This window comes from Dermochelys coriacea, chromosome 1, assembly GCF_009764565.3.
Source record: "Dermochelys coriacea isolate rDerCor1 chromosome 1, rDerCor1.pri.v4, whole genome shotgun sequence".
Lineage (NCBI taxonomy): Eukaryota > Metazoa > Chordata > Testudines > Dermochelyidae > Dermochelys > Dermochelys coriacea.
In genome coordinates, this window is record NC_050068.2 from 247591681 (window position 1) to 247615052 (window position 23372).

The 23372-nt window shown below is 41.4% G+C and overlaps 1 long non-coding RNA gene across 1 annotated transcript; it reads left to right on the forward strand.

Annotated features, from left to right (window-relative positions):
- The first annotated feature begins 13 nt into the window (after positions 1 to 13).
- Positions 14 to 21566, forward strand: LOC119850088. The gene is made up of 2 exons (XR_005290701.2): positions 14 to 113; positions 21318 to 21566. It is a non-coding gene; the product is annotated as an uncharacterized LOC119850088 (long non-coding RNA).
- Positions 21567 to 23372: the final 1806 nt, after the last annotated feature.

The following is a 23372-nucleotide window of genomic DNA, read 5'->3' on the forward strand; positions in this document are numbered from 1 at the left end:
CTATAGCAAACTTTCTTCCCTCTACAGGGAATAAGGCTCCCTTCTAACACTCTCCTGCTGCATCTCAATTTCCAGGTCCCAGAACCTGATGGATCTTGTGATGGACTGCACAGGTCAGCTCAAAGTTTGCTATAGTGGTTCAGAAGGTGTTGCTGATATTGTATCCTCAAATTGTGTAATTCAAATGCTCCTGAAGATGGAGGTTTTTGCCACATATATTACTTCATCCTAGCTAGAGCCATTAGTTAGTTGAAATGTGGCTATTTCTAGTTGCTCAATTACTTGTGGTTGCTCTGAAAATTTGAATAAGAGAGAGACAATGTGGGTGTAGTAATGTCTTTTATTGGACCAACTTCTGTTGCTGAGAGAGACAAGCTTTCAACCTTACACAGAGCTCTTCTTCTTAATAGTATTTTTCTCCTGTGAGGCTGCTGGATACATACTCAGCAGAGATTAATGGAGGGTATGCTCCTTGAAGCAGATATGATGAAGTACTTTATGGTCAGGAGGCAGAGCTGAGTTTTGGATTCTGTAGATGTTGATGTTAATGCAGCAGCATTTTAGAAAATCCCTTCTAAAGCAAAGGCTGCTGGAGACCACTGAATGGCAGCACACCCTGAAGCTCTGTATTTAAGGAATATCTTCTTTCCTACCACAGGAAGGAGGATTGAGGCAGAGCACTTTTCATGAGAGTTTCTGTGATGGAGTATATACTCCCAATGGTATTAAAAAGTGTTAACCAGAGCTAGGGAGCTAAATTAAAACATCTGGTGGCACCTGGAGGGTGGGCCAGGCCCAAATGAAGAAGAAGCCCTGCTGGGGGAGGCAATCTTAAAGGGAAGAAGCCCAGATGAGCGGCGGGCTGCAGAGAGAGAGAGAGAGAGAGAGAGAGAGAGAGAGAGAAGAAGTCTGCAGTCCCTCTGTAGTTGCTAGGAAGGGAAGGAAGGGCCTAGAGAGAGGTAGATGTATGGAATGTCCAGGGAGGTGCTGTGGGAAAGGGCCTGAAGGAAGGCCAAGGTCAGAGAAAGTCCAGGGAGGCAGCGAGGGGTCTGCTACAGGGTCCCTGGACTTGAATCCAGAGGAGAGGAAGGGCTTGGGTTCCCCTACTGGCTACAGGAAAAGGTGCAACAGGAACATCCTGACACAAGGGTGAGAAGCACTGTTGAATTTGGATCCAGGCACCTAAGAGAAAGCCCAGCATTGCTCTGCATAAGAGTGGGAGGATAATGCTGTAGAGGCCAGGAAGGGGAGAAGAGACTATGAACGAGTGAGCTTGGGTAGGGAAAAGCGTTATGTTTGTATGAGTTTAGTTTACTGAACTCTCTGTTTACCCCAGAAAGGGTGGAAGTAAACATGACCTGGCCAGAGAGTCGAGTCATAAGTAGAAAGACCACCACAGGATGGGAACAGCTGTCAGCAGGGGGCGATAGATGAGGAAAGAGCTTCTAGGCCATGCCAAGCCATGATGGCCACCCTAGCAGTGAGTCCACCGTTCTACAGGTTCTGAATATTGGAAACCACTTTCCCCCTTGGTCCACCAGAGCCTGGATTTTTTTAACCTTCAGAGCATTATGTAAAGCTTTTCTCTTTGGCTTCTAACGGGGGTGAGATGAGGGGTTTTGGGTTGTTATATATGGGTCAAGTATTATTTAATCTGGATGGCTTGGGATGGGGAGTCTGGAGTGCATTATGTAGAACTGATTTTCTCTCTTTCTCTTGTTCATTAATTGTTCTTCAGTCACCTAATGTCATGGGTGCTCTAAATCAATTGAAATGAATATATCGGTGTTTCTGTGTCTGATGATTGACCACCTCTTGTCAGATGAGTTGTGGGATTTCTTAATGCCAAGCAGCAAAGCCACCTAGAGTGGAGGCACAACAACAAAATCTCAGTGGAAGGAAGCAGCCCTTTCCCAATGGAATTTCTCTGAGAGGCTTCCCCAGTGGTGGATACTCCCCTCCCGACCATGGAGCTGCTTCCAAGGGTGTTTGTGCAGTTTTGTCCACCATTATGAATCTGCCCCTTAGTTTCAATACCAGGAAGTAATGAAATCTAGACTCCCTCAAGTTGGCAGTGGCATGTGGGGAAAGGCACTGATGTTCTGTGACTATGCTGGATGCTGTGGCCTTTCCAGGGACACTAGAGATGCTGTTCATAATTTTGAATGGGGTTGTGTGGGAATGAGTATTGTGCCTTTTAGAAATGGTCAAAAAACCCTATTTTTTTTGTCAAAAAGTTGATTTTTTTTAAATGAAAATTTTCATCCAGATCTAACTTTTTAAAAACGTTTTGTTTTTCACAATATTTTATTAAGATTTTAATTGAAATGGTTGTCAGCATTTTCCTTATACTGAAAATATTTTTTTTGTAAGTACAAACGTTGATTCCCCAATTAGATGATAGTTTAGAATAAAGATTCTATTTACGTACTGATTTAAAAATTCACCAGAAACAATAAAACATAAAAGGATCAACCTTGTGACATGGAAACAACTGTGCCATTTTGAGATTTTTGACATTTTTTTCCACTTTCAGAACATCTCTAATGTACATGGAATTGTGGGAATAAATAATTTTTCAGTTCACTGGCTGAGGTGACAAATAAAAATCAAAATTGATTTCAGATTGCTCTAAAACAAAAAATTGTTTTCTTGGCAAAACAAAAAGCCTTAACAAATAAACGTTTTCAGTTGTCTGAAATGAAATATTTCATTTTCACACATTCACAGAAACAAGGAAGGGGAGAAGTTTGGCACCTCCCTCCTAGTGGTTAGAGCACTCACTTGGGATGTGGAAGATCCAGATTCAAAGAACCCCCCTGCCAACTGATTTGAGGAAAGGATTTGAACCCAGCTCTGGCATATCCCACATGTGTGCTCTAACCACTGAGCTATAGGATATTCTGAGGTGAAGCTTTCAGTCCCTCCTGTTCAAGTTGTACCACTTTGTATTAATACAGTAGATTCCACTTAAGAGCAACCGGAATATTGACATCTACCAGTTAATAGCAATATTTTGCTGGGCACCCATCCCGTCCCATTGACTTTAATGTGAATGGGATTCAGACATTGGCATGATGCTTATTAGCAACATTTTTTGGAAAAAAGGCCCCTGCAAGGTTACAGACGGGGAAGGAAGTGCTGGGATGTGCCTTCCCTGCCTGCAGCCCCACAAACCAGCCGACAGCCAGTGCTCAGCCCATCCCAATGCTTCCATCTGGGGCGGCAGTCCCATGAACCTGCCTGCACACTGGGTCCACACAGGAGATAAGGGGCTGAGAGGGGAGGCTATGGGCAGGGCAGTAGTGCAGGTAGAGGGGAGCTGCAGCCCCGATGTGGGAGCTGCAGGGTACCTCTCCCTATACTCTGCAGTCTGTGCCTGGTGGGGGGGCTGCACCCGAGAAGGCGCTGAGCCCCAGCCCCCAGAGTAGGCAGGGAGAGGTATGGTGCAGCTCCACAGGCCCCTGCTCCCTGTAGAAATCCCCAGCATGAGGGTTGCAGCCCTTCCCACAGGCAGGTTTGTGGGGCTACAATGGGGAAGGCACATCCCAGCACTTTCTTCCATGGCTGCAGCCTTCCAAACCTCACTTTCACTCATGGGTGCTGGAACTGGAGCTATACCTGCCCACCTTGTAACATGGGCAGGGTTTGGAAGGCAGGGGGCCATGTCCGCCCTCCCACCCCCCTGCAAACTTGAACAGGCACAGAGTGATGCAGGCAGAGGCTGTGCTTCACAACTGGGAAGCTGATCAGGTGATCATCTCCCCTACCAGAGGTGTTAGGCTCTTCCCGGGGGGAGGGGGGGGCAAAGTGGGGCTTAGCCCCCAGTCTCCATGGGACCCCATCCGTGGTCCTGCTCTTTCCCCAAAGGCCTCACCTCCTGACTAGGCTGTAAGCCACCTGCCCTGGTATGGAGGCCGGGGAGCCTGAGAGCAGCCCCTGGTTGTTTCCCAAACCCTTGGGTGTGCCACCCAGGGCAGGAGGAGGATCCAGGGCTCCCCACAACAGCCTGGGCGGCTCTGACCATGGCCTGGCTCTGGCTTCAGGGACATCAGGCAGAGGAGGGACTTGATCCCAGGTCTCCCATATCCCAAGCAAGTTCTATAATCACAGGGCTATTAGTTATTGGAAGAAGGGGCACTACCTCCTCTTCAATTTTGTGAATGGCACCTAACTTGCCTTATGACTCTAGCCTGATTTTGTTTTTGTTTTGTGGCCAAAACTATATGGTAAATTTATGTTGAGTTTGCAAATAGTTTGGGGTTGACTGAAATGGCATTTTTTAGGGGAATAAACTCATGGTCTGAAAAATATCACTCAGCTCTAAATGTACATCATTGAAATGGGTATTAAGATCAATAATGGAAACCACAGTGGAAGTGGAAACACTGTTGATGTCAATAGGCTCCAAGGCCAGTCTCCCACCAAAGCTACTACTGAGATCTGTAGAATGAAGAAATGAGATTGACAGATGTGGGCATGGCATGAGGCAAATTAAGCCAGAAAAGAAAGAGCTTCCCAGTGGGCATTCCTTTTATGGAGAGTATCTGGTCCCTGAAGGAGAATCTCCCTCAAGCAAGAGATGCAAGATGAAATTGGCAAGTGAAAATCTGTCATGTTTGTCCCCAGCACTGGGTGGTATGGTGAACTCCCTACTGACTGCAACAAAATTCTGAATAAAGCTGGCCCAAATTTTTCATTTAACTTTTTTTTATGAGGAAAAACTGATGAAATTCTTTTTTGATGAAAATGAATGTTAGCAATGAAAAACTAAAAACCAACAAATTGATTTTCAAAAATAAAAAAAATCAAAACATGAAAAAAGCACTGATTTTTAATTAAAAAAACATAACTTGTTCATAGAACATAGTTACCATTTTCTAACCAGCTCTAGTTCAAAATGGATTCACCTCAAGTTTATATACCTCCAAAATTGAGACAATGTACTCCCTAAACATTCAACGATGCATCAATTTGTTGTACTGTGTATTGTCCCACAAACGGGCCTGGATTTTTTTATCATTTGGTTTGAAATATAAACAATGATCTTTTTAATTTCTGTAGAGTTTTAGTCATATTTAATCTTTTAAAATGCAAACTACTTCCTGGAGAACAAAAACATGGGATGCTTGTTTCTATTTGGGGATATGCTCAAATCAGCACTATAAGCCCTGTATTTTTCATAAAACTATTTCACTTTGGCAATGAGCCAGCTTGAAAGGCTAACTTAATAATTGGACCATTTCCCACTTGCCATTGTCACTGATATCCTGTTACTCTTCAGACCTGCAAATCTGAAATAATGAATTTTTAAAAAGATTATATGCTACATTAGTCAACAAATTTCAATTCCATATCCATTTAGAACAAAATACACATGCTATGGCATGCCCCACTGGACAGACTTTGTTGTTGTTGTTGCTGGAGGGAGAATGACGCTGAGCAGCCCTACCCAGTCCTAGAAGGCAGTCCTGCAAAAGGACCTTCCACTCCCATCCCATGAAGAGCAGCAACCCTTGCAATTTGAGTTACTGAAGATCCTCTGCCTTGAGATACTGAGGCCAATCCCCCACAAAGAGTCAAAGAGCTGCTCTGCACAATTTAAGGAGTACAGTCCCCCTCTGCTAAGGGCATTCAGTGGCTCCTCTTCATCTCAGAACCATCTTCTCCACCCTTGTTAAAGACAGCCTTGCAACTGGAGAAAACAAGGACCCACAAAAAGCAGTTGTTCCTCCCCCAGTATCTCCCTTTTTAACATCCCAAACTTCATCTCAAGAGGTACAACATGCTGTCGTTTAAGAGATGTGCCCTCCCACCCTTACCTCATATCACCCCTGTACTATCTCCCTTATCAACCCCTAAGGCCTGTCAGGTCATACAGTACCGAATTATTTATCAATATAGAGCTCCAGAATATGCTAGATTCTGCACAGAAGACAGAGATCTCAGGAACTTGCAGTCTAGATGTCAGGCTTTCTGGTAACCAGCAGAGAGAAGGGAACAGGGCAGGAAAAGTTGAGGGTTAAGGTGGTAAAATCCTGTACTTGCTCAAATTAGGGATGTACTCATCTCTTTAAGTGTTTTATATTATTTCTCTTGTCTTAAAAATCAAAATAAAGGAGTTATTATTGCAGGATAAATATTAGTGACTCACACATTGTGGCTGTCATGGAAGAACCTTTATTTTCTCCACTGTAAGGTGAGCCTTTCGTCCAGTAAGCAACTGTGCCGCCTCTTGAACTGAAATAAATTAGTCTGAATTAAATTAGATTTTAAATTGCTTCAGACAAGGATGGTCTTATTATTCTGTGTTGTACAGCACCTAGCACAATGAGGACCTGATCCCTAATTGTCACTCCTGGGCATTACTGCAATACTAATCAACAATAACAGTTAGTAGTAGTATGTATTTGGTAGGAACCTGCTCTACAAGATTCTGGTTCTGTTTCCTGTTTATAACACTGAAAGTTTAAATAAGGCTGGAAAATACCATGGCACAATAACATGCTAATTCTATTTTTGTAATGACTATCTGCTTTGGCTCAATATAATTTACTCACTTAGTTAGTCAGTGTGTAACCCTAGGCTACAAGAACAAATATGTCAATCTTTGGGGTTCATAGGTTGTTCCCATCCACATCCCCCAGGATGATAGGTGTGCTGTACTTCTGAAATTATACCAGGGCACTTGGGCAATCAATGTTATTGTTGTAGTTTTTTTATTTTAGAATATATCTGAAATGCAGAATTTCCAGGATCGATGAGTAGAATAACATCAAATCAGTAAAAAGTGCTCCATGTCAAAGTGTATAAACAGATCTAGCTGAGAACATAGCAATAGCTCTGTTGCTACTGCTATCTCAGAACTGAGCTGATCCTAATAAACACAATGGGTGATTGTTTCTTGCTGTCTTTCCCTGTGTTGTGAGGGAATGATTGTAATGATACCATATACTAAAATGGATGAAACTCAAGGAGGTAAACAGTAATCTTACGGTAGGAAGTACACTCAGGGTAGTTTGAACATATTCACAGGCTGGTTCTCTCTGTTGTGAATGAGATCTAAAACTTCCCCCTTTACACACATGCAGTGTATCTTAGGAGATTGCTGTATCATTGCATACACCCATTGATCTGTGCTGTGAAGTCATTCCCAGCACTGCCACCTTCCCTGGCCGGTAATTCTGAGAATAGTGCCCTGGCTTGGTTCAGCAGATATTGCATGTTTTTATTTTGGATTGTCTCAGGGCTGCTTCCTACGATATGCTGGTTGCCTAGTACAGGTGGCCTGTAACTAGAGATTAATGTTACCCTCAGGTTTCCAGTACAGTTTTATTTAAAGTGGTTAGTTAAGATAGAAGTTTGTCTATTGAATTGGTTACTAGTGCAGGTATCATTATCAAGAGGAAGTGTGGTCTAATGAACTAGAATGAGGATCAAGGATCCCTTATCTCCTCTTTGTCTATGTTCCCCCATCTGTAAAATGGGGATAATAATACTAACTTGTTGGCACTTAACTTGCAAGGAGGATTAATTAGTTAATATTTGCACAGTGCTTTAAAAATGAAAAATACTGATTTAAATCTTTTACCTGTGGGTACATGAATCCAAGGTCAAAACTTGCACAGAACTTCCTAGAACCAGAGAAAGAAAAGTGGTAGAATCCAAGAATGTCATTAGTGACCTCCCCATACCAATCTAATTAACCTGGGAAGTGTTCAAATACTATGGTAATAGGTACCCACACAAAACACTGAGTAGATATTAGTTATAAAAGAAAAATGCCAAAATATAATTCTCTTAGAAAAGGAAGAGAGGGAGTAATTGTTTGACTAAAAGCCTAATAATTTTTCAAACCACAGACAAAGATAGATCAAAGACAGTATCCCACAAGCTCCTTATTCCAAGTAGTAGAAATGGGGGAATCAGAATAGTGCAGTGTTTTAGCTAATTCTCTCTGTGTGACCATGAATTGAGGAAGCTCAATAGATGCCAATAATTGCTGACGGCTCTGAAATTAAAGATGCCAAGCAGACCAATATTAAACATTTAGTTTAAGTTAATGAACATTTTCTTTCTTCTAGTAATCAATGCTATAAAAATAGCAACAATTCTTTGTTTTTTTCCCCTTGGAATGAATTGAATAATCCTGGGAGCAATTAAGCAAAGACAATGAGTTCTCATTCTACAGTAATGACTCTGAATTCTCTGTGAAGCCAATAAGGGAACCATGTAACTGCTAGTAGTATTGGAATGGTTTAGTAGAGAAAATTATTAATCTTCCATAGAGGCTGTGGTCTGGAGACCAGGCACTGGCCTGATACTAAGACAGCTGGATTCTCTTCCCAGTTCTGCTACTTTACAGGCTCTATGAACTTGGGCAAGTCAGCTCTTTGCCTCAGTTTCCAAACCAGTAAAATGGGAAAATGGTACTTAAATTCCTAAAGTGTTTTGAGTGTATCTATGGCTGTAAAAAGCAAATGATTGTTTGTCATAGATTCTGAGGCCAGAAGAGATCATTGTGATCTAGTGTGACCTCCTGTATAACACAGGCCATAGCATTTCCCCAAAATAATTCCTAGGGCAGATCTTTTAGAAAAAACATCCAGTCTTGTTTTAAAAATTGTCAGTGATGAAGAATCTAACATGATCCTTGGTAAATTGTTCCAAGGCTTAATTACTCTCGCCATTAAAAATGTACACTTTATTTCCAGTCTGATTTTTCTAGTTTCAATTTCCAGCTATTGGATCGTGTTTGTTATACCTTTCTCTGCTATATTGAAGAGCCCATTATTAAATATTTGTTCCCCATATAGATACCTAAAGACTGTAATCAAGTCACCCATTAACCTTTTTTGTTACTAAAATAGATTGAGCTCTTTGAGTCTATCACTATAAAATGTGTTTTTTAATCCTGTAATCATTCTAGTGGCTCTTCTCTGAACCCTTTCCAATTTATCAACATCCTTCTTGAACTGTGGACACCGGAACTGCACACAGTATTCCAGCAGCAGTCACACCAGTGCCAAATAAAGAGGTAAATAACCCCTCTACTCCTATTTGAGATTCCCCTGTTTATGCATCCCAGGATCACATTAGGTCTTTTTGGTATGATCTCATACTAGGAGATCATATTCAGCTGATTATCCACCACAGTCCCCAGATCTTTTTCACAGTTACTGCTTCTCAGAATAGTCCCCCATCCTGTAAGTATGGCCTACAATCTTTGTTCCTAGATGTATACATTTACATTTAGCCATATTAAAACACATATTGTTTGCCTGTACCCAGTTTACCAAGCGATCCAGGTCATTCTGAATCAATGACCTGTCCTTTCCATTACTTACCTCTCTCCCAATTTTTGTGTCATCTGCAAACTTTGAGTGATTATTTTATTTTTTCTTTCATCTCATTAAAAAAATGTTAAATGGTGTAAAATGTTAAATAGTGTAAGAAACAAACCCTGTAGGACCCACTGGAAAACACCCACTTAATGATGATTTCCCATTTACAATTGCATTTTTATACCTATTACTTAGCCAATTTTTAATCCATTTAATATGTGCCATGTTAAATTTATATCACTCTAGTTTTTTAATCAAAATTGTGTGTGGTACTAAATCAAATGCCTTACAGAAATCTAAGTATAGTATGTCAATACTATTACCTTTATCAACCAAACGTAATCTCATCAATAATGATATCAAGTTAATTTGACAGGATCTGTTTTCCATAAAACCATGTTGATTTGCATTACTTATATTACTCTCCTTTAATTCTTTATTAATCAAGGCTCTTATCAGCTGCTCCATTATCTTGCCCAAGATTGGTGTCAGGTTGACAGGCCTGTATTTACCCAGGTAATTCCATTTACCCTTTATGAACATTGCCAAAGCAGTTACTTTCTTCCAGTTTTGGGGAACTTCACAATTGCTCCAAGACACATTGAAAATCAGCATTAACATTCCTTCAAGATCCTGAGCCAGCTCTCTTGGATGCAAGTTGTTGCTCGTTAACATCCTATAGAGGTTCTAGTGGAATGGAAAGTATGATATCACCATATGATGAGACTATATAATCTGTTTTTCCCCAAATAGAGAACAGAAATATTTATTCAACTTCTGCTTTTTCTACATTATTATTGGCAATTCTATCATTTCCATCTAGTAATGGACCAATATCGTTTTTGACATTGAGTGCCTCCCCCACACCCCTCTTCCCACTCAGCCCTTCCTAAATAGGTTATAACCATTGAGTTTAACATGTTAATAGTGTGAATCATCTCACCAGGTTTCAGTAATACCAACTAAATTGAATATGTGCTTATAAATGAGCAATTCCCATTCCTCTTGTTTGTTACCTAGGCTCCTACCATTGGTCTATAGCAGGGGTGGGCAGTTTTTGGCCCCGAGGGCCACATCGGCATTGCGAGACTGTATGGAGGGCTGGGTAGGGAAGACTGTGCCTCCCCAAAGAACCTGGCTCCCACCCCCTCCGACTTCCCACCCCCCTCAGAACCCTTGACCCATCCAACACTCCTTGTCCCCTGACCACCCCCTTCCAGGACCCTGACCCCTAACCACCTCCAGGACCCCACCCCCTATTCAACCCCCCCATACTCCATCCCCTGACTGCCCCGACCCCTATCCACAGCCCCACCCCCGTTCCTGAGCCAGCCACGCCACCGCCATGCTGCCCGGTAAGACCGGCGGGCCAGAGCATTGGCGGTGCATCGCGCTGAGGCTGCAGGGGAGGGGAGACAGTGCGGGAGGGGCCGGGGGTTAGCCTCCCTGGCCAGGAGGTCAGGGGCCAGGCAGGATGGTCCCGCAGGCCAGATGGGGCGCACAGGCTGTAGTTTGCCCACCTCTGGCCTATAGGCAATTCAATATTTCTTTCTTATCATGTTCTTTGGTTCCTTGATTAATTTTGTTCTCAACATCTCAATTTTGTGCATCTGCTTGTATCTTCCCTCCCTTTCCTTCCCCATTTGATATTCGTTTAATGCTCCCTGACTAGTCTAGCCATCCTGTCTCCAAGAAGGATGGTTTCCATTGTAAGTACTTGTACTGGGGTGGAGGCCATGCAAACTATAAAGTCCCCCTCTCCACAAAAGATGGACCAATGTTCCACAAAACCAAAACCCTACACCACTTATCTAGCCAGCAGGCCTCTTCCAGTATCTTCTGCCTTCTTTCATTCATGGGACAGAAAAGATATCTGAGAAGATCGCTTGAACATTCTTCATCAGCACACTTCTGAGTCCACCGCCCTCCCCACAACACCTCCAACTCTTCTGTTTCTCCCCCATCTTCTTCTTAGTGCACCTCCCCTGATTCCTAATGATGAGTGTTGTATTTCCAATAAAATTGGACAGAACATTTTTGACAAAACATATTTTCAATGAGATATACTGTTTTGTTAAAACCAAAACATGTCATGGAGTTGTATTGATTCTAAAGAATGTTGTGATGGGGAGGTTTCTGAGGTCCACAGCTGTATGGATGCTTCTGACCAGAGAGTGCTAGAGAGACCTAAATCAAAAACCTGACCTTTCTGATGTGAAATGGATGTTTTGATGCAATTCCATTTTGTGAAAATGTTCAAAATTTTTGTTTTCATTCCAGTGCAGAATGAAAACAATTTTTGAAACCTAGAAAGCTGTGAAACAGAACTGTTGTTGTCCATCCAGTTCTAATTTCCAAGCAATGTTACATGTAGGTTTTTTGCCTTACCATTGTGAGGTCATATAAGTGTGACTCTCCATTCTCTTTACACGTTGTTCCATGGGCTGTCAATGAACTGCATATCTCCAAATGATTTGCAGTGCTATTTACCTGCAGAAATGTCTGTCCAGGGAAAAGATAACAACAACAGGCATTTTAACTATTTTTAAATGACAAAAGTATTATAATTGAAAGAAAGGGAGCATAATCCAGTTTTCATTTTTCTATTTTAAACTCTAGCAAGTAGATATCAGGAGAAGGGAAACACAGAATCCAGCCACTGTCCCACTCCATTTAGTGCTCACTAAAACTAGAAGAACTAGTCACAGCAAAAATATATGTGATTAGATTAGGCTCACAAACTTAGATTTTTCTATTAAATGATTTAATAAATCATTTATTATTTGTATTATTCCAGTGCTGAGGAGCCCCAGTCATGGACCAGGACCCCATTGTGCTAGGCACTGTACAAACACAGCTAATTTAGAGTTCATAAAGATTCCTACCTTAGTTAGCATAGTTTGGAAGGTACCTTACTGAAAGGTTTAACAGTGTTAGCTCAAAATGCTTGAGCATCATGCAAAGTGTTTCCTTCTACTCAGGGCTTGGGCATGAACTGCTCAAGTGCTTATGCCAGTTAATCCTGCACTGCTGTATGTCATTTCCCACCAGCAAAGGCTGCTTCAACATGTTAATGATTGTCTGAGTAATAAGGCACCATGGGCTGTGTGATAGCACTGATTAATTCACAGCTCAGCTTCCGTGCACCCGAGGTGTACATTGATCAGCATGGCTGTGAGGTCTGAAGTGTCTTGTGATTATTAAATGAGCTTTTACATTTGAAATAAATCATATTTTTGATGGTTAAAATGCTTTGTAAGAAATTTTCAAGTCAGCTAAAATCTGATAAAGCCATAATTAGACAGATTCCTGGAGGAAAATATTTTAACCATTACAGGATTTATAATTTGGGGATGGGGGGAATGCTCATTAACTGACTCTTTTCTTTTCTTTATTCCATAGAATTTTTCTTCCCTTCTTAGTACGTTTAAATATTTCTCCCTTATCTTATGCATCATTAGGTCTTTTAATTCATTTAGTTCATTTAATTTCCTATTGATCAAACATAATTGAGAGGCATAATTTGGTCCCACCTATTATTTTTATCAGAAACTGAAAGTAAATCAACTGCATAAGCCTCGTGAGGCACATTTGAGGAGAAGGATTGAAGAAGTCATTATCCCATTTCACCCCTGGATGCTGCTTTGATTGGACACATAGGTTGCTAAATATTGATTCTGTTTCCTGATTGCATGAGTATAACTCTTAGAATGAAGTTTCTGGTGCAAATACTTGCAGTTTTGAATTCAAAATTCATTTTGGGGGAATATTTGCTTTTCATGAACATTTGAGAAAACAAGTTTATTTGCAGAAATATTCAACAAAATAGTTCATTTTTCATTAACACAAAATGTGTACAAACACAGCCAAAGCAAACTTGTTGAAAAATTCAAACACATACTACTTTACCAATTCTACCACTGTATCTGTAAATACACACACAAATTATTGTATAGAGCTGTCGTCACCTGTTACTGAGATATAGACACCACTGATGTGAAACTTGTGGTATTATATAGGCACACAGAATAGTGGGCAGTAGTTTATGGTAAGAAGTGAAGAACACTGTGGCCAGCTGAAATTTAAGAGGAAATTTAAAGAAGACACGGTATTACTCAAACAGGAATTTGGCCAGGGCACTGACTAACTTCCCTACTTTTGCAAAAAGTGTTGTTAAACGTTAATGATTATAAGTAGCCAAATTAATGGGAGTCTTTCATTAACTTCACAGGTTGTTAGATTGGGGCTCAGTAAATTGGGTTTACATCTCTCTATTCAGAATGGTCCCTAATGATATGCTGTGTCACTGGTTCACTGTAGACTAAGTGGAAAAGGTAACAGTTAGAGGATCACCAACAATACTTCCTGCAGCAGCTTGAACATCTTCTTGGTGGAGTGTGCAGCAAGCTGGGGATTCCTCTTACCACACTTCTAATAGAATTGAAATGACATTGTAGTTACTGTTTGAAAGGAAGGGGTTGGGATGCCTTTCTTGATATGAGTACTATGGAGCGAGATCTATTCGAGGATCTGAGTAGTACAGGTCACTGAAAAAGAATTTCTAGAGGATGTGGGCTTTTTTTCCAAAATATGATCTGTAATTTAAGTAGCCCACTTGCAAATCAGTGCTGGTGAGAGGTGCTTTGAGGCCACAGAGCTCGGGTCCGAAGACTCCCTGTTCATTATGATGTCACAGCCAATTAGTGGCAACTTTGCTTTGTCATGTGGAAACATGTTCACTCAGAACTGGACTGAAGCCACTAACTTCTTTCACATGGGCTACCAAACAGTCACCAGATCATAATTACTTTGGGCCACTAACAGCTGGAGGCAGATTAGAAACAATGGCAACTTTGAGACCACATCTGTAATCAAAACTATTTAAGAACAGCACTTTTTCAGAGTATGGTTTGGTTGGGGGTTAGCTTGAATTCTTCAACCCTTGGGAAAACATTATTCTTCTTCAAGACACTGATCCTGCACCTTCTGAAGTCAGTGGGGAGGGGGATGTTGCCATTGACTTCCTGTGTACAAGCTCAGACCCTAAAACCTCTTCCCGATTCACCTGCATAGTTGGCAAAAGCAAAATTGGAGATAAGCCCCTCTGTTATCCAGTGGTTCATCTTTCGCATAGGCTACAATAAAGGGTATAAGGTTAAGTGCATTTCCTTCAAAGTCTCAGAGAACAGTTCAGTATGATCTGAAGAATGATTCCTCTCCTCACCCCTCTCTTTCCACTTTAATGGGATATCCTGCTCCCCTTATTAAATGTGTTGTCAAAAGCAAACAGGTTTTGGCCTTTGCATTGCTGATTTTTTTAATTTATTCAACTAAAACAACAGCTTGCATAATAAGATGGAACTGGTAATTGGATTGTCTCCTGGGGCTATTTCTTATTGCTCAGGGGCTTTTCAGTTCTTAGACTCACTCAATCCAAATTAGAAGATGAAGTGTCTGTCAACAATGAAGATTTGAAAACAATATAAAGTTTGTGAAATATGCTAAAGCTCAGGAACATCTTATTAGAGTGAAGGCTTTGCATAAAAAATATGCATAAAAAAGGAGTATGGAAAAATTCCAGTAAATAACTTCTGATGCTGTAAGAACAAAGGAAACTGCTGGTATTTCTGTATACCTGATCCATGCTCCCATTAATTGCTACAATACAGTTCCATGATATAAGCCCTGATTCAACAAAACACCACAGCACAAGTGTACCTGCAAGTGTCCATCCCTGTTCAGCATCACACTTAAACATATGTTTAACTTAAACTTGAAGCAAATACTTATACCTGACAAGTTGTAGAGGTGAAAAAACAGTGCCTGAAATTAAACAGCTGTGTTCATGTATGCTGCTGCTGCTATTTGAACTAATATGCAGTAGCAGTTTTCCTCCATGTATCTAAACTGCTTATCAAACATTAATTAACAAAGCTACGCAACTCTGATCTGTGTTGGGTAAATATTGCAGCCATTTTGCAGATAGGAAAACCAAGCCACAGAGAGGTTATGCCCTCCCTTTTCTTAAGTGCCTCGAGAAAAGAACAGGAGGACTTGTGGCGCCTTAGAGACTAACACATTTATCTGAGCATAAGCTTTCATGGGCTACAGCTCACTTCATCGGATACATGGAATGGAACATATAGAATGGAACCCTAAGTGTCTCGCTTTTTGAGCAACTAACCCAAGATACCTAGGTCCTGATTTTCAATTATGCTGAGGGTGCACAGCTCATATTGACTTCAGCTGGATTTGTCAGTGTTCTGAACCTCTGAAAACCAGGCAGTCACTGGGGGGCTTAAGTTGAGAACACAAAAACTATGGCACCCAAAAGTAGTGGGCTCTTTTATGAAAATTTGGGCTTAAAATGAATCACCTAAATGAGACCTAGGAAAAGAATCCAGGAATCCTGATTCCCTGGCCTGTACTAAAAATACTAAGACCCAATTTGGGAAAGTTTCCCTATTCAGGAAGGCATTTAGGCACAGGCTTACCTTTAAGCATGTAAACACATGCTTAAAATTTAGCTATTGCTTAAGTCCTTTCCTGAGTTGGTGCCTACACCACTAGAGACAGATTTCATGGAATACTACTGTATCTTATAAATCCAATTAATGTTTACATTTCTTGTATCTGTCTTTTAATATGGAACAAAATATGTGGATAAAATATCCCCCAGTGGTTCAGAAAAGTAGCTCTTTTCCTTGGATCAGTCACTGTGAAAAGATTCTAAGTTAATATTCACCATAATCTTTCAAAGGAAGTCATGGAAAATTAAATAGATACAATCAACTGGAATAATACACGACAGCTATGCAGTTCATGAAGTTAATTCAGGTTGTTTCCTGAAGATGCAAATCAAGAGCAGAATGTTAGCAGGCTTCATAATCAATTAAGTTTACACCACAGAGTGACTTTTTCAAAATGGTGTGGAAATGCACAGACATCATAATACTCCCAATGCCTCACAACAAACATAACTACTGTATATGTATTTCAATCTCCGTCCGGTATTAATGCAGGAATGTACTTCTGCATTGGCTCGGTACTGATTTTTAGGGAGACAGGTGTGATTTCATCATAGACCCTTCCTGATGGATTTATACCATGTCCCATTTCATCATCCTCATCTGTTTATGGGACGGATGCAAGAATGAATTGTTCTTATCAGCATTAATAACGGTATATAAAATGTATGTGGTAAGATTAGAATGTTTAATAGTAGAAATTATGGTTTAATGAAAAGACAGAAAGTTGGCCCACCCATGGATCACAGTGGTGACTTGTCAAGAGGCTAAAGGCCATATAGAAAGTGGAAGTTTTCACTTATCTTCATCTTTAATGTAGAGGTGTGACTTGTCCAGACTACAGACCCCAACATTCAATCTTCAGTTTTTATGCAGGATTACATGCTGGGATCTGTAGTCACCACAGGCCACGTTAAAGAAGACAGTGCATGCAAGACACTTAATAGAACCCCCTGGGTCTCATTTGGCCTCTTGGCTGAACTCTGGCTACTCAGGATTTATTGCTATTAATAATTAGCACAGTCGTCATTGCTGCAACTTAATACTTCAGTTGGGACCTTCCTTTTTTCCCTCCTTATAAATAACAAAGCATATTAGAGAGGCTGTTTCAACAAGATATAATTCAATTTTGAGCTAATAAGCTATTATCACATGTCCTCAAGGAAGTCTCTCAGTTCCTTGTAAAGTAACCCAGTTGATATATTGCTGCAGGGACCTATACAATTCAGGTAACACTTATAGGAAGCATATCTGAATAGTGCCAGAGAGGTTGCACTTATTCTGTGCCTGGGCTACTTGCATAAGCAATCAGGGTTATCTATTTTATTATTTTGATGTAAGTTAATTAAATAAAGCCATGATGGGATGGGGAGCAACGTTTTGCTTACTACTGTCATGTTCTGTAAACACATTTCAGTCTTGCTGTAGAAATAGTAGCTAGATCTGCAGTAATGATGGTACACCAGTAAGTCTAACAGATTTCTTAGGACAACTTTAAAATCCTTTGTATAGCAGTAATAATAATAACAACAATAAAATAATAATGAAAAGAGGGTTATGAGCTTCCATGAAGATAAACAAAGGTTGTGCAATTTCCAAGATTGAAGAAAGGGGGATTTTAGAGTTAAGAAGTGGGTGCTGGAATATATGGCAGTAGCTGATATTTCGTTTTTCTTGGATATTGTATATACACGTACTGCCATGAAGCTACACTGATTTCCGTTAATGTGAATTACATTTACACCAGCTGAGGAGCTGGCCCTGTGTCTGTATTTTTATATAGTGCCCTTGACACAAAGCTCCCAAAAAAACTTTGCAGTGAGAAGCACAATAAAGTGAACATTTTAAAAGAGTTCACACAGAAAATAGGGAAACTACCTATAGAGCTGGAGTAGGACTAAAGTAAAGGAAAAAAGAGCTGGAATTTAGCAGTAATAAAGATGAAAGTATGTTTGCAGACTTGTTATGCTGAGGGGTAACTAGTGGCAGTGAGGAAGAGCAAGGACACTCAGAAGGATTATTAGTGTAAGAGATGAATAGGAGGCAGTTGTGGGAGTGCAGAAAGATGAATGAGTTTAACTAAGCAAGGTGAAGAATGGGCAACACCATGGCAAATGTAGTTCAATGTTGATAAATGCTAAGTGTTACACACTGGGGGGGGGGCAAAATCAGCTATTCATATACCTTGCTGGGGTCTACATTAACTGTATCAACTCAGGAAAGGGACCTAGGCATTACTGCAGCTGAGCTCAATGCACAGCTGTGGTTAAAAAAGCAAACAAGATGTTAGGTTGAATAACAAACAGTATTGAGAATAATATGGAAAATATCATGCCATTATATAAATCAATGGTGCAGCCTCAGCTGGAATAGTGTGTGCAGCATCGGCCACCCCATGTAAGGGTAATGGGTTCCCAGGCAGTTCTCACAACCGGGCCTCTATTGGGCAGCTCACCCAGCACTACTGGAAGTGAGGGGCTGGCAGAACTCTCTGACCCCTCCCCCAGATGGACCACCCATAAGGATCTTGCTATGGATGATGATCATCCCCATCAGTTGGCCTGACCACAGTATTTAAGTGTGAAGGAGGCAAAGGAAATTGACAGAGACTTCCTGACTGACTACTGGAGCTGACTCTTGCTTGATCCCTGGAGTCTAACTATGGCTCTGCTCCTGGCTTGGTTTCTGGATCCTGATTCTGGCTCTGATCCCTGGCTTCATTTCTGTAAGGGACCAGGGTGTAGGCAGTCTGGTCTAGCAGTCTCAGCTGGGTTGAGGTCCACCACCAGGGACAGTAGTCACCAGGCAGGAGTTGGAGGAATCACAAGAGCCAGGTTCCATAAGCAAGCATCAGTGTCAGAGCTCAGGCTGGGGTCAAAGACTGGATATCAGAGGCTGTACCAGTCCAAAATTGAGAGGCAGGAATCAGGGTCAGAGTCAGGCTTGAGTCTGAGATCATGAGATCAAGCAAAGTCTGGCACTGCAGCAGGCCAAAGTCTGTGTGGCTGCCCAGATAACTTCCTGGAGCAAGCTCTGAGGTTAAACACAGTGCATAGCCACTCAGAGGGCCACAGGGAACCATCACTCTGGGTCTCTTGAGTGGGTAATTCCTGTAGCACCTACTCTCCATAATGTTCCCTGGGTCTGCCTCTGCATGGCCTCCTGGTGGCACTGAGGGGATATCAGCTATTCCAGGATCTGCAGAACTGGGTGCTAGTCCCTGGGTCCTTATAGTTCCTGATTTTGGCTCTGACTCTTGGCTGGATTCCTGGACTCTGATTTTGGCTCTGACCCTTGACGCTTGGACTCTGTCTCTGACAGCTAGGTTAGAATGGCCACATCTGGGTCCTAACACCCCTTCTCAGACAGGATATTGCAGACTTAGAGAGGTTTTAAAGAAGGGTGACAAGATTGATTAGGGGCCTAGAAAAACACTCAAATGAAAAGTGATTTAAAAGATTGTGATTGTTCATCATAGAAAGGAGATGAATAAGAGGACATGATAAAAGTATAGAAAATAATGAATAGTCTGGAGAAGGCAGACTGAGGGAACAGAAACTCCCAGTTTTATAACACAAGAATGTGGTGGGGGACACTCAATGAAATTAAAAGGGGTCAAATTGAAACTGATTAAAGGAAATATGTTTACAGACAACATGTAATTAAACAGTAAAACTCATTGTCCAGGATGACCTTGTGGTCCAAAACTTAGCAAGGTACCAAAAGTATTGGATATCAATATGGATAGCAAGAACATCTAGAGTTATAATGGATAATACTAGCATAAATTTTGAAAGAACTATTAAACTACATGCTTTGGAATTTAAAACAAGTAAAACAATCTCAGATGATTAGAGATTAGGAGGCAATTTAATATAGATGCAGATTGCCTCCTGTCTGTCTGTGAGGTTACTTGAATCTTCCTCTGAAGCATCTGGATGCTGACCACTGCTGGAGACAAAATTCTGCACTCACTGGTCCATGGATTTGATCCAGTCTGGTGATTCCTCTGTTTCCTAAGGCATTAGCCTGAAACTAACAAGAAGGTTTAAATGACTCATTGGCTCTGAGAAAGGAAGTGAGAGTTGTAGACAGATTCAATAAACAGTGAATCCCAACTAAAAGATTGACCTGTCAGAACTTAGCCCTCACAAAAAACACAAAGAGTTGTGGATAGAAGAGATACAAGACAGATACATAATCCTAAATTACTGAGCCTGTGACAGTCTGAGTTTGTTAATAGAAAATGGATTAGACTGTCAGGTCTTGCATTGAGCCACCTTTATTCATGAATAACACCCAATTTAGCTAGAGATCCAGTTGATTCCAATGGGACTATTCTCCAAGGGCCTGATCCAAAACCCATTCATATTAGTGAAAATACTCCCATTGACTTCAATAGGTTCAGGATCAGGTCCCAAGTAGGGTGCTAATCATCATAAGCAAGGGTGATAGAATATGATCTTTAGATTATGAGCACTACAGAGCAGGAACCATGTCTTCTTGAGCATTTGCACAGCATCTAGCATAATGACCACCTGATTCCTATTAGGGTCTGTGGGTGTTACTATAATATGCATGTTCAATAACAATAGCATTAATGTTGTGCCAAATTTAAATAAGTGCACTAAGACACATTCAGCAAACTAAACACATGCTTAAATCCCATTGACCCACGTTGAGATGTTTTGCTGAGTCTGGATTTTATATATATATATAATGCTTCAAGTGAAGCATGAGCTTAAATGCTTTGACAGATTGGAGCCCAAATACTGGATCCTGCAAGCCCCACATGAGATGAGGATGCACTGAACACTGCAGGATCAAAATCTAAGAAATCTTGCAAGCTGTAATATGTAACTGAATTAATAATAAAACCAAAATATGGGATTAATTCACAAAGACACTCATTCTACATTAGAGCTTTATCCTCACAGAGTGACTAAAATTATTGTTGTACTTGGATCCATAGGTGGAGGTCTGAGTGGATGGGGAATGGAGCTATGGAGGTCACGCACTCTGTGACATTGTCCCCAGAACACAGAGCTGTTTTGGGTCAGGCATCCATGCATGGAAAGGAGTGGACCTTGAAAAAGGCCAGGGTGGAGCTGTGTGACTGCACATGCTATGTGCATATTCTTTTAATGTTCTCCATCCCTTTTTACCACCTTTGTTGTCCTCACCACTACCACACACAGAGTCTTAAAATTACCCCCCTCCTATATCTCTCAAGCTGTACACCAGTTCCTAAGAAGAAGGTTGAGGTTCCTGGTCAGCAGGGTAGATTTCTATTTACTGAACACCTGAAGCATGACAGGAAAGAACCCTGAAATTTTATTCTAGGGCAGGATCTTATCAGAATGATTTTCCTTTGTCATCAAGTACCAATAAATCACCAAGTTAATGCCTAATGGAGAACACCGTGTTATTTTTCTGTCACTCTCAGGCCAAGTTACAGAACATTTTCTGGCAGAAGAAAACAATTTCCACGGATGTGTGACCCTCTCTCATTTCGGAAGCAGAACCTCTGCAAATCCATTCGCCAATCTTCCGTTGGTGTAAATCAACCGTGTTCCACTGAAGTCCCTGGAGCTCTGTCTACTTACAGCAGTGGAGTGTTTGGCATCTCTTATGACCTATTGAATTTTGAAACCATCTTCCTCTTTATCCAATTAATTAAAATAAAGAAAAAACATGGTACGATTTACACTAGTGTTTCTATACGCACACACCGCGTCTGTGTCTAGAAGGAGGAAAATGGGTACTTATAAATAAAGCAGGGCAGGCTTTTATTGATTGAAATCTCATTATAGGGAGATTCCACTGACGCCTTTGCAATGTGGCTACTAATTAGCTACTTTAGAGACTGGTCTGAAGAGAGCAATTGCTATTACCGAGCCTGGGGTTACTGAGTTCTGCGCGGGAGGGGGTGGACAACTTCACCAACGCATTAGAGGGCTCCCTCATTTGTAGCTGCAAACTCTTCAGATGAAGGTATCCATTTAAACTAAAGAGAGTCCTCTCCCGCGAGCTGACAGAAGTCTTCTTCAAAGGCAAGCAAGCAACCCTAAAAATAACTGATGTAACAACCATAAATACCCCTGTGACAGATGTGTAATATTTGTTTTGCTGTATTAGAGGAAATAATGAAGAATACACAGATAGGCCACAGATAGGTCGGCGGGAAGCATTGCAGCTGATAAGCAAAAGGAGAATAAGTAGTGCCTGGGGATTGCACAGATCATATTGTGAGCTTCAAAGAGTAAGGGGGAATAGCCAAAAAGACCACCACCCTCATTCCAGCCCCAGATGTGATCAGTGACTGCGCTTTGAGTTCCTTCGGGTCATTTGGGAATACAGCATTAAGAAGCAAGGGGGAGGGGGGGAAGGAATAATGGCCAGGACGTTAATTAGCGGAGCAGGGAGGGTTACATTACACAGGGAGTGCCATTCCTTAGCACGGTTTCGCCCCTCTGCCCTGTAAAGGGAAGAGGGGCTTTGGGAAGTGGGCTTTTAGAACGTTTCCCAATGCTGATGTGCGGGGAAGTTTGCGTGTCCAGGTTTCCAGATGAAAAGACAAAGAACAAGCTAACGTTAAACATCAGTAGGAATGGCAGACTCCGGCTTACCATTGCCAGGAGGACGGGAGTCCGTCCCTCTCCAAGGGCTTGAGCTGAGACTGAACTGTCCAGGGTGCTGAAAAAGGTTAGGAAAGTGGCGATCATCCCCCGGGCTTTCATCGAGACGCTCAAGTTTCTTCGGTTGATCTGGCCCTCAGCCTCACTTAGTTTCTTTCTGACTTGACGCTTGGCTTGACACAATTTAAAAAGCACTCGGTCAGCTGGGGTTTTAGGTCTAGTGGGTTTGTGCTTCTACGTGCAATAACTAAGAAAACATGATGCGGGAGGTAACTCGGTTTCTTGTTTTTACTTCCTTCTTCAGGGAGAACTGCATTAACGCTATCGGCCTCTGCCATACACTTGGTATGTTGCACCTGCAAGACCTGGGTCATTATAACCCCAGCTGGCCGGCTGCACTTTGAAATCATACACACTCTAAATGCAGCCCATATACCTTCAGTGTGCTTACTTGTTCTTTGCTTTTAAAGCAAGGTTCACAAATATTTCTGACGGCGGTGTTCTGACCAATCATTTTCAATCATGTGCATAAACTCATGCAAAGTTCCATGTATTTTACGATATTATATTGGTGGCTCAATAAATACATATTATTTTGAAGATTGCTCTAAAATAGTCTTGAGATCAGTCCACATATCTGCATAGAACCTACATAGGACCTTATGGGTTCGCGTAGGATCCTGTGGTGTTTGCCAAGATCAGGCAATGTCGTCTATACCTAGACGGCCTAAGAGACGTCTGCAATTTGAAGGGTTTATTGACAGACAAACTCATTGCGCGTTCATCTTGCAATGCTTCCGACGTGTTAGCTTCTTATCGTTACTGTGCCTGTAGGTTTGGTCTCCCAGACACGATTTATACCC